Source organism: Panthera onca, chromosome F2 (genome assembly GCF_046562875.1).
Source record: "Panthera onca isolate mPanOnc1 chromosome F2, mPanOnc1 haplotype 2, whole genome shotgun sequence".
Classification (NCBI taxonomy): domain Eukaryota; kingdom Metazoa; phylum Chordata; class Mammalia; order Carnivora; family Felidae; genus Panthera; species Panthera onca.
This window is the reverse complement of record NC_138356.1, coordinates 8,555,583-8,570,993: the sequence shown is the minus strand read 5'-3', so window position 1 is coordinate 8,570,993 and position 15,411 is coordinate 8,555,583. Positions and strand designations below refer to the sequence as shown.

The window sequence follows — 15,411 nt, the reverse complement described above, 5'->3', positions numbered from 1 at the left end:
GGGTCTTCCACACCTTTCTATCCCTGTGCCCAGCACAATGCCAGACACATACAGCTCAATGAATATTTGCGAGATCAATGCATTCTCCAGTGCACTAAAAATCAATTGTATAAAAATAATCGTATGCTTTTATGCATCCTTAAAGCTTAAGTTCTCTGGGATTTAAGCTGGTGATAAAAATAACCGTTCTTTGATAGAAAGAACATCACATAGGAATTATGAGAGCTCTGTTTCAGCTCTGGCTTCACCATTTATTAGCTGTGAAACCTTGGTTTCCTCACTTTTGGGCTTAGAGGCTGGTCCGCATGGCATCCGTAGGAACTTTCAGGTTTCAGAGTCTCTGCTTTTGATGGTAAGACATACTAGGAGGACTTTTATTGTCTGTTCAGGGCATTTGACCTGAGAAAATTATTCACTGTGACCTGGGAAATTATGTGAGCAGTATAAAGCGATATTTTTGCTTAGACCAATTGGAAGCAGCTTTTGATTTCAAGAAGGAAAATCCTTTGAGGGGGATCTGCATACAAAAGAGGCAGTGAGTAGATTGTTCATATTAAGGAGATTAAACCTTCAACTATTATGGAGTCTTATAAACCAGTCCAACTAGATGCTCCTGTTAAATGGAAACAAAGAAATCCTTCCGGTGACCAGAAAACTAAAGCTGAATCTTCTAAAATTCCTTTACATATGAGTGTTTTGTGATCTGAACTTGAAAGTTTAGAACAGTGCTCAAGTACAGGGCTGTTTAGGGCGCATTCCTGAGAGAACGCAGATGGCTGAAAGAAATCATTTTTAATGTGTGCTTAGTCCCCTAGCAGTACCTGGATTTCGGACCTCTGAGAAGGGGGCTCTAAAGAAATGGGCTCAGGACATGACTGCTAACCAGTCAGGCTAGAATAATCAAACACGTCAGGCTACAGACAGATGGAGAAAAAAATTCAAATTTAGGACAGTTTATTAAATGAGGTTGAAGAGACCATAACTGTATCCATGTGTACACGTGTGTGCATGACATATGTGCGGCATGAGTCTGGAAACGGGAATGAGAATTGGGCCCCCCTGCCCCCGAGAAGGCTCCGATGGAAGCATCCGGAAGATTCAGCAGGCCTGAAGTCCAAGACGCTCGTTGGCAGAACTCCTCTGTCAAGAAGTGGAACATTCAGGGGCGCCTGGGTGGCTCAGTCGGTTAAGCCTCCGACTTCAGCTCAGGTCACGATCTCACGGTCTGTGAGTTCGAGCCCCACATCGGGCCCTGGGCTGATGGCTCAGAGCCTGGAGCCTGCTTCCGATTCTGTCTCCCTCTCTCTCTGCCCCTCCCCCGTTCATGCTCTGTCTCTCTCTGTCTCAAAAATAAATAAACGTTAAAAAAAATTTTTTTTTTAAAAAAGAAGTGGGACATTCAAAGATGCGATGAGATTTCTGAAAAGTGGATGCTGTTTCCAGCTTCTCAATCAGTTTCTATATCTCACACGCTTCGCATCGCACTAACCGGGGAACAAGGGCCTTGCTAACGTGAACAACGCTGAACCGGTTAAATGAACTAGCTGTAGGATTAATGATGGAGTGGACGTGAGAGCTGTAACCGTTATTGAGTCAGAGCACCAGGGAAGGTCAGGAAAGGGAATCCAGTAGCTGCCTTCCAATGGCCAGGAGTGTGCGGCAGGCTTCACGTGCTTTTGTTTTGTTTTGTTTTTTTTATATCATTTATCGTCAAATTGGCTAACCTACAGTATATACAGCGTGCTCTTGGTTTGGGGGGGTAGATTCCCATGATTCATCGCTTAAGTACAACACCCAGTGCTCATCCCAGCAAGTGCTCTCCTCGGTGCCCCTCACCCATGTTCCCCTCTCCCTCCTGCTTTTTTTTTTAAGTTTTTATTTATTTATTTTGACAAAGCGAGAGAACAGGAGGGGTAGAGGAGCAGAGAGAGAGAGAGGGAGAGAACGAGAATCCTAAGCAGGCTCCACACTGTGAGTGCAGAGCCCGACGACGTGAGGTTCGAACTCATGAACGGCGAGATCATGACCTGAGCTGAAATCAAGAGTCGGACGCCTTAACGGACTGAGCCCCCCGGGTGTCCCCACATGCGTATTTTTGTTTCATCTCATGATAAGAAAGTTGGGCGACAGAAAAGAGAAACCTTGTCTGATCTCAAACTAGTAACTTGATGGTTCCAGGATGGAACACAGGCTTTTTGACCTACCGTAATTATCTCGTTTTCATCGTGTGCTGAGCAGGACACTTGCTGGATGCTGCTTTATTTACTTCTCACAACAAGGATGTGCTGTTGCTGTTGTTAATCCCTAAGTTGCAGATGAGGAAAGTAAGGCTCGGAGAGGCTAGGTCACTTTCCCAGTATCACACAGCCAGTAACCGGCAGAAAGAATAATTATCAAAGTCGTGCATTACTTTTGTACGTGTATGTTAATATCTACAGTTAAATGTTTGATTAAGTTTAACTCATTGCGTGATCATCCTTGGGGTTAGACGGGTGATTATAACTTTTTGGTGTGAAATACAATGCTTCAGATATTTGAGGACGTTTGTGGAAACCAAATACGACTCAATCAATCAATGTTTATTAACTGTTATTCTCGCTAAAGAAACCACAAAGTTTGTTCTGTAAGTAAAACCTAAATAGTGATTCATCAACTTCTCAATTGTTCACCCTTTTGATACATATTAGCTGACTTTTTGTGCTATTCTGGTGATTATTTTCATTGGTGGCTCATCATCTGTTGTCTACCGGATCTGACGATCCTGTCACCATTCCGTCAGGAAGATTATGTAAAAACCAAAGTCGATGTGGGAACTCTGTATAAAATAGCATGTTGCTGAAACAAAATGAAGTGTCCTTTCCCTTTCAGAGAAGTCCCTTATTTCCCAATAAAACCAGACAACAATAGCACATGGCAAGAGTGGAAGTGAGGGTGGAAAAAGTACAAATGAGTAAAAAATCAATAGAGAAGGGATTTGTGCTCTAAAAGAAAAATCTGCCTTGCAGAGATGTTATCAAACATGATCGGCCTTCAATAGTGCCTTTACAATTCTCTCTTTCTTTTTTGTTTTTTCCTTTACAATTCTTTCTTTTTGTACACAGCTGCAGCTAGACTTATAACATGTTTTAGTATTTGGTTACAGTGTGATTGCCTTTGGGTCTCATGCAGGGCCAGAAGGAGGAGGAGGAGGAGGGGAAGGAGGAGAAGGAGGAGAAAGAGAAGGAGAAGGAGAAGGAGAAGGAGAAGAAGAAGAAGGGGAAAAGAAAAGAAAAGAAAAGAAAAGGAGAAAAACTTAGAAGCATTGGAAAAACTGCATGGTGCCTACAGGATGTCCTGTCACATTTATCTGGTTAGACAGATGCGTGACTCACTATAAAACTTGACACATCGGAAATGGTTTTATTGTGCCCAGTACTTCTCTCCTCGTAAATATTAACACATAGGTTGGAGGGTAACAAGGTATATTTGTCCTAATAGAAAAGTATCCACTCTAGTTGTTTTCAAGGCGAAAGAAATTGAATCTCAGACATGTAGATGGGGAGAGCCCAGAACGTGTAAGCAGCACCAGGCCAAGCCTTCTATCTGCACTCTCAAAAGCTCCAGAAGTTCTGCTCCCGTAAGTTGCTGGTAATAAATGGTCCGAGGCCGGTATCCCTGGATGGAATCTCTGTGTTTTACCATTGTTTTGCAAAGCTGGGATAGCACGCGCTCAACTAAAATACTTAAGTATTCTAAAATTGCAAAAATTCAGGGGCGCCACGGTGGCTCAGTCGGTTGAGCGACCGACTCCGGCTCAGGTCACGATCTCACAGCTCATGGGTTCGAGCCCCGCGTCGGGTTCCGTGCTGATAGCTCGGAGCCCAGAGCCTGCTTCGGATTCTGTGTCTCCCTCTCTCTCTCTGCCCCTCCCCTGCTCACACCCTCTCTCTCTCTCTCTCAAAATAAAAAAAAAAATTTTTTTAATTGCAAAAATTCACCGGTAATCGAATACAAGGTAGAACAAAGGCCATGTTTTCAATTCCATAATCTTTTAAAAAGCAAAACAAAATGAGGACACACAAAGGTGTCTTCTGAGTGTAGTTCTTGACACGGTCTTAGTTAGGTTGCCTCAAATGTCTCCTCAGCACGAAAACTTTTTGACTGGATGACCTGAAATGATCTTTCTCCTCTCCATATATATGTATTGCCAAATAACATCATTAAAAAAAAAATTAACGCAGAGAGAAAATTTCCCTTGGTCCCATTATTGGAAATACAAAAGGATAACACGTGACCCTAGCTTCTTCCGCTTTCATCCGTGTTCTGACAGTGGCCGGGCGCGTGTGCATGTGCGGGCAGGTCTGTGTGTCTACGGAGAGTGTGTGTTCAGGGGTGTGTGTGTGTGGGAACGGTATTGGCACGTGTGTAAGGGTGTGTGCACGCAGGGGAGCGTGTGCGTCAGGGTGGGTACACTGATGGGTGTTCAGGGTGTAATTATGTGTAAAGACATTTGTGTGCGTAGATGAGTGCGTGTGCTCAGGGCTGGGGGGGGGGGGCCGGGTAAGGGCACGTATGTAGGAGCATGATGTGAGGATGTTCGTGTGTGTTTGTGCAGGAATGCGGATATGCAGGCGTTCTGTGTACAGGGTGTTAGATGCACGTGTATAGCTTTGCATGCACACAGACATATGCGTGTGTGTGTGTGTGTGTGTGTGTGTGTGTGTGTGTGCATGTGAAGTGTCATGTCCGGGGAAGAAATTTTGAGACGTGGGTCAGCCACGAGGATCTGTGGGAAGTGTGGAAGAACAGAGGGGCTCGCTCCCACGACCCCGCGATCATGCCCCGAGCCGAAATCGAGAGTCAGACCCTCAACGGGCTGAGCCACCCAGGCGCGCCCCAAGCTCGGGAACCTCCGGACTCGCTAAACTTCGGGTCTTGGTGTTTTAAAATGAGCAGACTGCGACTTCAGTGGGGTCTCACCGAGCCCCAGCCTGTCGAGGATGTAGCGTAGCTTGGCTCGTGGGAAATTCTCCCCGGACGGTCTCAAAGGAGAAGGAGAAGAGGGAGAAGAGGAAGAAGAAATTTCAGGGAAATGCAAGGAATGCTTTATTTTGATACCGAAAGAGGAACTACTCTGCGTTTGACCTTTCAGACTCTTTTCTGCCGTGTCTAATTCAGAGCCCGGGGACGAGTGCCTTCGGACGGCGTGGAGGAGAGCTTAGTGGACAGCTCAGCTCTGAGCTGCTGGTGGAAGGGAAGAAGAACCAGGCCGGGGGTGGGGGGTGGGGGTCGAGTTCAGTGAACTTTCATGCACACGGGAAGGTGCTCGCCGGCCACCCTGGGGGAGTGTGTCCCCCAAGACCGCTTCTTACTGCGGTGGCCAGGGAGGCACGACTCCCCGGGATTTAGGGGGACGCAGAGCCGGGTCTGAAGACGGGATGCCCGTCCGGGGTGCACAATGGAATCAAAGGAAAAGCGTGATGCTCCGTGTAATCTGCCATCTTCATCTGAAGATACGGTTTATCTAAAGAAAACGGGTCGCATTTCCCCTAATTTTTGACTTCCGCTCTTCTGCACCAATTCCTTAACCCTATCACCAAGGCCCATCGCCAGAAATGATAAAGCTTGCCATCGATCGCTCTTTCTCTACTGCCCCTTTTCTCGCTTCTTCTCTCGGGCTGGCGGGTACCGTTGCGGGGGCTTTTGGCCACACTCTCTCGCTCTGATTCCCACAAGTATTCGGCACGAAGTTGTTTACTGTTGAGCGTTCTCCAGGCACTAGGCGCCCTGACGGGGGCAATTCTTCCATTTCACGGCACAGGAGAGGGCATGCCAGCAAGATCGTGAGTCTTGCCCCAAACAGCCCAGCTCTGCGGCCTGAGCCCAGGCACTGCACACTCCTCCTCGCCGAGCTGGTGCAGCGGAACCTGATGCAGAGAGAAGCTTTGTGCCAACCCCTCGTGGCAAAAAGAAACTACGGTCAAATCATACCCTTGTGTTACGTAGCGTAAAATGCACGCTCACGGATACTAGTTTGTAAAAAAAGTAAGATGGAAATAAGTAAAGGAGAAGTCTGTCTCCATTCGAAGCCAGTTTAGATGTTAAGAAAAAAAGGAAAAAAAGTGGACCTTTTGGCTTCATGTGGAACTGATGATCCTGTAAAACAAAGAGTGAAATTCGTCAGAAATCGAAATTTCTTGATATTGTTTTTGCTTAGCGTGAGGGTCAATCTTCAAAAATGTCTTTTTAACCAATTAAATTCTCAAAGGACATTTTTTAAAGGACATTACAAGTAAAGTTAAAATGAGAAACTGAGTGTAACTACAGATATTAGGGAGAAGAGAGTCCCCACGGGCTATCGAAAGGCCTAGAAGGGAAGGACGTCCTTCTTTGCCGTGAGCAGACTGGCTCATCCCAATTTAGACAGAGCCTGTCTACTGAAGAGGGGAACTATGCATTTTTTTTTGTTTGTTTCTTTTTAAAAGTCTTCATTACTGGGGCGTCTGGGTGGCTCCATTGGTTGAGTACCCAACTCTTGGTTTCAGCTCAGGTCATGATCCCAGGACCATGGGATTGAGCCCTGCCTCAGGCTTGGAGCCGCCTAAAATTTTCTCTCTGTCTTCCTCTGCCCCTCTTTCCTGCTCACTTGCTCTCTCTCTCTTAACATAAAAATAAAATAAAAATCTTCATTACTGTTTGTTGTGTTGATGCTTGAGTTCTCTAGATTTAGAACGTGTAGACCTTTGGCAAATAGCATGCTGATTTTTCTGGTAAATTAACTATTATAGGCTGAATTGTACCCCCCTCCCTCTCAGATTCAACCCTTAGTACCTCAGAGTGTGACTGTATTTGGAGATAGGGTCTTCAAAGACGTATTTAAGTGAAAACGAAGGCAGAGGTGTGGGCCCTCATCTGATGTGACAGGTGTCTTTTCAAGAAGAGGAGATCAGGACACAGACATGCACAGAGGGAAGTCCATGGGAGGACACAGGAGAAGGCGACCATCTTTTGGCCAAGGAGAGAGACCTTGGGAGAAACCAACCGTGCTGACACCTTGATCTCAGACTTCCAGCCTCTACAACTGTGAGAAAATAGATAGCTGCTGTAGAAACCACCCAGTCCGTGGCATTTTGTTATGGTAGCCCTAGCGTACTAATAAATCAACCAACCAAGGAACAACAACAACAACAAAAACCTTCTCAGGACCCCAAACCTATTGGCATCATCCACCCTATCCTATCCTTCTCCAAAGACAGAATCGTATGATAGAGAGATAGAGACAGAGAAATAAATGTGAACAAAACGTGTGTGTGTGTGTGTGTGTGTGTGCACAGATGTGTACATGTGCATACGGGTACATACCGATGCTTCCTCCTTCTGCTCCCCAAGAAGGCCCGGAGCGGCAACACCCCCATGGAAATGAACACATCCAGTGCCTGGGGCTTGACTTCTCAATACCATTATCCTCTCAAAAGATACAGGACTCCTGGGAGAAACGGTCAATTCTGGAGCTGGGGCAAGGAAAGCACAAGAAGAGGCTGGAAAGAATTGTAAAGGTACTATTGAAGGCCGATCATGTTTGATAACATCTCTGCAAGACAGATTTTTCTTTTAGAGCACAAATCCCTTCTCTATTGATTTTTTACTCATTTGTACTTTTTCCACCCTCACTAAGAAAGAAAGCAAGGAAGTACTTTAAAAAGTCCGAGGGCACGTCGGAAGGAAATTGAGGTCACTTTTTATTTTTTTTATTTAAAAAAAAATTCTTTTTAACGTTTATTTATTTTTGAGACAGGGAGAGACAGAGCATGAACGGGGGAGGGTCAGAGAGAGAGGGAGACACAGAATTGGAAGCAGGCTCCAGGCTCTGCGCGGTCAGCGCAGAGCCCGACGCGGGGCTCGAACTCCCGGACAGTGAGATCATGACCTGAGCCGAAGTCGGCCGCCCAACCGACTGAGCCACCCAGGTGCCCCTGAGGTCACTTTTTAAAAGCACACACTTGTTAGGGGCTCCTGGGTGGCTCAGTCGGTTAAGCGTCCGACTTTGGCTGAGGTTGATCTCACGGTTTGTGAGTTCAAGCCCCGAGTCAGGCTCTGTGCTGACAGCTCAGAGCCTGGAGCCTGCTTCCCTCTCTCTGCCCCTCCTCTGCTTACTCTCTCTCTCTCTCTCAAAAATAAACAAACATTAATAAAAATTTTTTTTAAAAAGCACACCCTTGTTAAATTTGGGTCAATCTGAATATAAAATAATGAGAGTAACAAATTATAATGGGTTCTAGGTAACAGATTGTAGCCTATTGAGTAACATAGAAAGGAAGAAGTTGTGATAATATGTAAATTGGACGTATGATGAGGAACAGGATATTTCTATAGTTTCAAAGTTTTTCCTCCACGAAAAGGTTATAAATTATAAAGGGAAAAAGGGTAACCGTCTAGTGGAAAAGCCTGGCAGACACAATTTCATCAAGTGACCAAAGTAAGGAAGCGAACTGATATCGTGACCCGAAGGCATACGCTGAGGACACAGCGTCTCTTCTGTGGCATTTCATCAAAGACTCAGCACTTGAGCCTAATCGTGCAAAGAAGCATCAGAGAGGCCCGATCGAGGGACTTCCTGCAAAATAACTGGCCTGTAATCTCAATAAGTGTTGAGGTCCTGAAGGTCAAGGAAAGGCCAAGGAGCTGTTCCGGCCCACATGATGCTAAAGAGGCCTGACGGCTACGCGTGATGTCTGATTCTTGTCTGGATCCTTTAGCTCTAGAGGACATTACTGGGATGACTGGCAAAACTGAAAAGGTGTCTGAAGACTGGATGGCAGTAACAGTATCAGTGTTAATTTCTAAAATTTAAGAGTTGTTTTGTAGTTATGTAGGAAGTACGCACGAAGTAGTCGCAGATGACCGTGGTTTAACAGGTTTTGTTATCATTTAGGTACGGGAACGAGAGACCGCCATTGAAGATCTATCTAGTTGGTTATAGTCTCCGGGCGCCGTGGCACCCCACACAGGCCCACAAGGGGAAGCAGTGTCTGTAAGGAAGCAGAGGGAGTGAAGGGAAAATGTAGACCAGAGCTTTTACTCTTGCTTCCATGGGAAGAACAGGCGAGGCAGGGCGAGCGGGCGTGGGATTGGCTGTTTTGAACTATCAGTAGGCTCTCGGGCAGAGAAGCTGTCCTTCTTGTCTGGTACCTGCTTTGGGGCGATCAGGTGTTTGGTGAAGATCATGGGTGCGGACTCTGGCTTGGTTGGTTTGCATTGAAAAGCATGCTCGATGCGGGTTGTTCGTTATCTTTAGGAACGGGCTACCCTGCTAGGGGCGGCCCCTCCAGGGGCAGCAAGACCCCAGCTGTCAGAGCATCAGAATACAGAAAATAAGAGACATGGTTATCAGAGTTGGGACGACAGATCGGCAACTTCGCATTAAGCGATGGAAGAAAAATGTCTTCATCTTGTACCTGCAACTTTCCTGTAAGTTTATGATGATTTTGAAATTAAAAAACAAAAGAGAATGATTTGCAGGCGTGTCTACCTTCACTGCACTGAACTTCTGGATGGCAAAAAGGGATGCCTTATATTTGCTTTGCATTCCCAAAGTGCCCAGAACGCTCCAGCACTTTGTGGGTGTGAAACAAGAGTCAACGTTTTAATGAGTGAAACAAAAAGGTCTTGCTGCTTTCCCTTTGTGTCGTTACCTTCTCTGATACTTCCCATTAAAGAATCTGTCCTCTTGGGGCCCCCGGGGTGGCTCAGCGGCTTGGGTATCTGACTCCCAATTTCCACTGGGTTTGGTTCATGGTCTCACGATTTCGTGAGTTCGAGTCCCGTGTGGGCTCTGTGCTGACAGCACAGAGCCTGCTTGACATTCTTCCTCTTTCTCTGCCCCTCTGCCACTCACACTCTGTCTCTCTCAAAATAAATAAACAAACTAAAAAAAAAAAAAAAAAAAGAATTTGTCCTCTCCATTTATGCGGAGGGCAGTTTGATGTTGCACATTGTGTGTTTTTCCGAAATCAAAGTCTGCTGCTTTTTCCAGATTCTCAAGCAAGTATGAGAAGTCCAGTGTGAAAGTCATGCACCTTAACTTTGTTACGCCCTCCTTCTTGTGCTGCTCGACAATTACTTAGACCCTAAAAAGGACAAAATCAGAGTTATTTTTACAGGTACTGACAACAGACTTCCATTATATTCCATACTGGACGAGTGGCCATATTTCCTCAAATGGGAGTTAGGGCTTGGCAAACAGAAAAATTTAAATTAGAACTTTCTGGAAAATCTGGTCATTGTATTTACATGAGATGGAGAAAAGTTTCCGGCATGAGTTACAGAACAGTGACTGTGGGGAGGGGAGTTGAGGGAAAGGGATGCTGTGATGTGCCAGGTTTGAGACTGAGAGAAGGTGACTGGGGGAGGGGCAGCCATCTTCCCTTTGCACTGACGTACCCTCTACTTGTCCTGAGGATGGCCATGGGCTCGGGGAGAATGGGGGGAAGGAGGAAGAGACCCTCCAAGATGCTGAGAAGGAAAAGGAAAGGAAGTCCTGTGGTTGTGGAGCCCCCTGATTGGGACCCCACTCCCTGGTCTATTATTGTTGAAAGATGGTGATGGGTTGGGACATATTAGTCAGAGGCCACCAGAGCTGATAGGGGACCATCGTGCCACCTCAAGAGACACTAGGGATTACAGAAACCAATGAACAGAGTGTCCTTGTATGTGGGGTGAGGGATATGAATAGACGATGTTCTCACTGTAGATACATTCGTGGGAGATAAAACCATAAAGAGATGTGCAGGAAGTCAAAGAGTTTGGGGGTGTGTGATTATTCAAAGGTGACACCAGATCGGGATTATTCAATAGGCAGACAATGTAGGTGCACAGAGCACTGGCAAAAGAGGGGCAGGGTCAAGAAGGATAGGAAAAAGGGGGGGTGAGAGGGAGGAAAGATACAAGGAACGGAGAGAAGAAAGAAGAAAGGAATGGAGGGAGAGAGGGAGAAAGGGAGAAATTACCCCAAATTTGACCATAGAGAAATCTAGAAAGAAGTGGTTTTGTTTCAGCATACATGTATTTTTGTATCGTATGGCTTACTTACCCATTGCTGTTGCTTTGCAAGACATATGAAGTGCACGCTGAACTTTCCGGGGCGAGGGACGTGTTGGAGACGAGAGCAGGTGAATGCCAGAGCCCTTCAGGGCCTGGCCAGTGATGGCCGAGGTCAGACGTCCCCCTGGTCTGGCCTGCCGAGGCCCAGTCTCTTTTTACGAAGACAACTCTGGCCTTTCAAGCATTGAAAACAAAACTTCACACTTGGGATAAAGGTTTGAGAAGATCTGCAGGCTTCGCTTTAAATTACAAGTTACTCGCTGCGTGTTGTAATTCTTGCCCCGTTAGCCTTGAACCAGCCTTCCCAGGGCACGTCTGCTCGCACACTGTTAACACGAGAGACACGCTTGTTCGGGAAAGGCCACAGTCCTCTGGTACCAAAAATAGACAGCAAAACAACACGTTTCCCAGTTTCCAAGACACGGGGACAACGGAGGCCTGGCAGAGGCCCAGCAGACGCCCCAGCGGCCCTCTGCCCCTTCCCTCGGAGTGTCCGTGATCCCTGGAGCTCGGAGCCCTTCCCTTGCGGTCAGCACGGGGGGTTCGGCGACCTCTGGCACGTCCACGGCCGTGCTCGAGTTCTGCCTCATTGGCTGCCTTCGCCACGTATGACCAACTGAGGCTTCCCCCCGGAACCTTAACAGATGGTCTGCTCTGTGTCGTGCTCCCGAAATAACACTTCTGGCCACTCGGAAAAGAGATGGCCAGTTATCAGGAGCCATCTGCAGTTGGGTGTTGCTGGCTATTTCCTCAGACGTCAGCCGCCAGGAACTGCCCCCAGACCGTGCTGCATTATCAGCGGCTGGTATAAATCTAGCATCCTACAGCCCTTTCCGATAACTCTACCGTTTCCATGAATCTATAGCTGTCTTTATACCGGGCCTCTAAATTTGAATGAAAAGTGAGAGCATTTAATCTGTTCATCAAATTTTTTGGCGTAAATAGAGCTGACCTCGGGAATGTTCTTGGGGTCCATCCAGTTCATTGTTCAGCCCCACGTAGATGTGTCCCCAGATTTTGTTATCTCTCTTTCATCCCTTAGCGGGTATATCGTAACCCCTAAAAGGCAGGGAACGTCTTATCCTACGGGTCAGTCATGGTAAGAGGATTATTCTTTATGGGCTTCGAAAGGACGTGTGTGAAGTCAGTGTTCTTCTTTTGTAGGCAGCAGAGGAATGTGAATTAGATAGAAATCTAGACAAGATTAAAACCAAGCTACCCGGCTGGTGGGGTCAGCACTTCCTTCCCGCAGCTCTATGGTGCTGGGCGGGCCACAGCCTCCATCTGGCAAAAAAAAAAGAAATAAAAATTAAAAAAATAAAGGTTATTCCATGAGATCTGTGAACCCTCCATGTAGATACGGCCAGATTCATAGACCATCTCAGGAAGGTGGGGCTCTTACCAGTTTCGCAATAAATGCTCATCCTGGATGTTGCATTTTCTTTGGGAAAGACCTGAGATGGATGAGGGGTTATGATGAGGGGGATCTATAATTCTCATGGTAGGGACTGAGATTATTGGATGGTGAAGCTGGCTGTAAGGGGCAGATACAATCCTCCTGGTTATCGGAGAGGGTCCTACCCCATCAGGATGGTCCGTTTGGTTGGCTGTGGATGAGGTGACTGTCCCAGACCGAAGACCAGAATCGAATGGGAGGAATATGGGAAGTGAGAGACACAGAGAACTTTTGTCCTGGACTGTTGTAAGGAACTAAGCAAGTCCCCTGGAGAAGGCTCCCCGCGAGGCAGGAGGTAAGGCCATTATTTGAGAAGCCACATCCTGTGGAAACAAAATAGTAGCCACAGGTATCAGTGTTCACGTTCTAATAGCCACCTTAAAGAAGGCAAAAAGAAGGTGGACTTCATTTTAACCATATATTTTATTTATCTCCCAACATCCAAAATCCTATCGTTAAACACGCAATTGATATAAAAAATACTAATATGTTTTGGATTCTTTTTTGGAACTGTTGGAAATCAGGTGTGTGTTTTCCACTTAGAGCTCTTACCGCCCACATGTCTAGTTGTCCTTGGTCGCGTGCACCCTGGACGGTGAGGCGCAACAGACTTGCAAAGAGCTGAGGCAGTGACTCCTGGGACCCTGAGCTTGTCCTCTGGGAGCGGAGGGTATATGATCACTACTATCTGAAACCCGTTTTTTGTTTGTTTGTTTGTTTGTTTGTTGGGACCATGACTGTAGTTATTCTCTATATGGCTCCTTCCTTGGTGGTCTCTCCCCTTTGCTTGATAAATGCCAGGCACGTGTTATCCTAAGTGGAATTCTGAAAACTCATGTGCTTGAGTCCCTGGTGGGAATACTTAGGATAACGTAAAGAGAAGTCAAGAGGAGTGGCTTTGGGCTGGGGACCACGGGTGAGGAGGGAATCCCAGAGAGAGACGTCCCGCTGTTCCTGTCCACTCGGACTTCTTCTGGCGTTTTCTGTAGCTGTGGCCAGGGTGGCGACAGACCCAGTGCCTTTCTAGGGCTCAGCTAAGTGGGGTCCGGAAATATATGAAGGTGGAGGGAAGAAAGAATGAAATAAACGGCGACGGATAGAAGATACAGGTACGACAACGTCAAGCTGTGGTTGGTAACTCGAAGGCTGTGGCAGCCGCAGGCTGGGACCGCCCTCCATGTGGCACCAATGAGACAGAGCGTGTCGGAAAAACTTTGGGAAGCAGAGAGAATAGATCGATAATGACAGTAGAAGATCCCCCTCCTGGGCCAGTGCAAGAAGGGGTAGCCCTTTTATCTACCGTTCAGCCTGAGTGGATCCGGGGTGACCTGGAAATTCAAACACAGGATTGTCATTACCAGTAATGGTACCAATCAGTTGGTGTTGGGCAAAACTTTTGACATTCTTCTGTAATCAAAAATAGCATCATAGGCAATTTGATGTATGAAAACAAAACAATGGGGGTGCCTGGGTGGCTCAGTCAGTTAAGCATCCGACTTCGGCTCAGGTCATGATCTCAGGGTCCATGAGTTCGAGCCCTGCGTGAAGTTCTGTGCTGACAGCTCAGAGCCCGGACCCTGCTTCAGGTTCTGTGTCTCCCTCTCTCTCTGCCCCCGCCCCGCTCACTCTCGCGCTCTCTCTCAAAAATAAATAAACATTGAAAAAACTTAAAAACCAAAACAAAACAATGACCAAATATAATCTGTTGAGAAAGAAAATCTTTCCCATCCGAACTTTATTGCAGCCCGGTATTTGAAAACACCTTGGGAACCGTGTGAACGGTCATTTAAAGTGCTCCCTGGGAGCGGGCATTAGGATTAGAGGGCTTCTTAGCAAACCAGCAATTTGGAGCTGAGGCTGCTTGCTGAGAAATTCCACTCCAGCAAAGAGTCCCCCCACCCCACCCCCTTGGGCTGCTGTTAGGTAAGGCGTGCATTCCTGAGAAGCCTGGGGTGGGGGGGCAGGGGGATGCAGGTTCCGATTCCCACGACTCCCATGATTCCCATGACATGCCCTGTCCTTTGCGAGAAAGTGCCCTGGCTGTGCCCAGTTCTCTCCCCTCCTGAGTTCACATTCCCGGGGAACAGCAGAGCCTTGTTGGGGGGGGGGGGGTCACAATGGGGAGTTTGCAGGGATACCGTGATACCCCATTGGAGTTTCCCTTTGAAATCCTTCTAAGGTCTGAGTCTGCAAATGAATCAGAGAGATCGCGTGGGGGTGGGGGGGCACAGAGAAGGCATTCAGAAGCCCACACTTGTCTTCGCTGGCCCCCACCCTCTCCCTGGACGCCTGAGTGGCAGTTGGAACCACTGTCTCTCCCCCCCGCCCCCACCACCACCCTGCCCTTAACTATCTCTCCACGGCTGCCCTGGATTCCTCTCCACTCAGCCTGACGCTGTGAGATTAACACAACAAACTGTGCCACTACCCCTTCCTTAAAGTACATTTCTGCATATTTCGGACATGTGTGCAGAGTTTACTGAACTGTCCAGACTTCCATGCCTCTCTGTGCAGAATATTCTGCGGGCAGATCATGGAGACAGACGCTGAACGGGAAGGCAGGGGGTGCCTTTTTTTTTTTTTTTACAACCCCCCTTCCCTTCTCCTTCTCACGTCACACGGATACCGTGCTCAGACCTCCTTCATTCCGCAGCCTTTCATGAGGCCGACTTGGTTGGAGGTGCTGTGCCTGTGGGCTCGCTCTACCTGGAGGGGAGCCAGCTCTTCAGCAAAATAAGGTCTCCCCGAGTTACAGGGTTCAAGGTGCATATTCGTGAAGGTAGAAATTAGGCCCCTGTGCTGCCCCGTTACAGATGCGCGCAGATGGCCGTGCGACATGCTTTTAGCGTGTGACTCTAGGTTAGGAAAACAAATGA

General features: G+C 47.3%; 1 long non-coding RNA gene across 3 annotated transcripts; it reads right to left on the bottom strand.

The window, feature by feature from the left end:
• Positions 1 to 5,068: 5,068 nt before the first annotated feature.
• On the bottom strand, positions 5,069 to 11,919 carry LOC132664078 (uncharacterized). 3 transcript variants are annotated; one of them, XR_013553393.2, is made up of 6 exons: positions 11,069 to 11,909; positions 10,056 to 10,106; positions 8,864 to 9,008; positions 7,342 to 7,490; positions 6,811 to 7,060; positions 5,069 to 6,135 (listed from the first exon to the last, which is right to left on the bottom strand). It is a non-coding gene; the product is annotated as an uncharacterized LOC132664078 (long non-coding RNA). The 3 variants fall into 3 exon arrangements; XR_009603422.3 differs by having other exon boundaries at positions 8,864 to 10,106; positions 11,069 to 11,919; XR_013553392.2 differs by lacking the exon at positions 6,811 to 7,060 and having other exon boundaries at positions 8,864 to 10,106; positions 11,069 to 11,918.
• Positions 11,920 to 15,411: the final 3,492 nt, after the last annotated feature.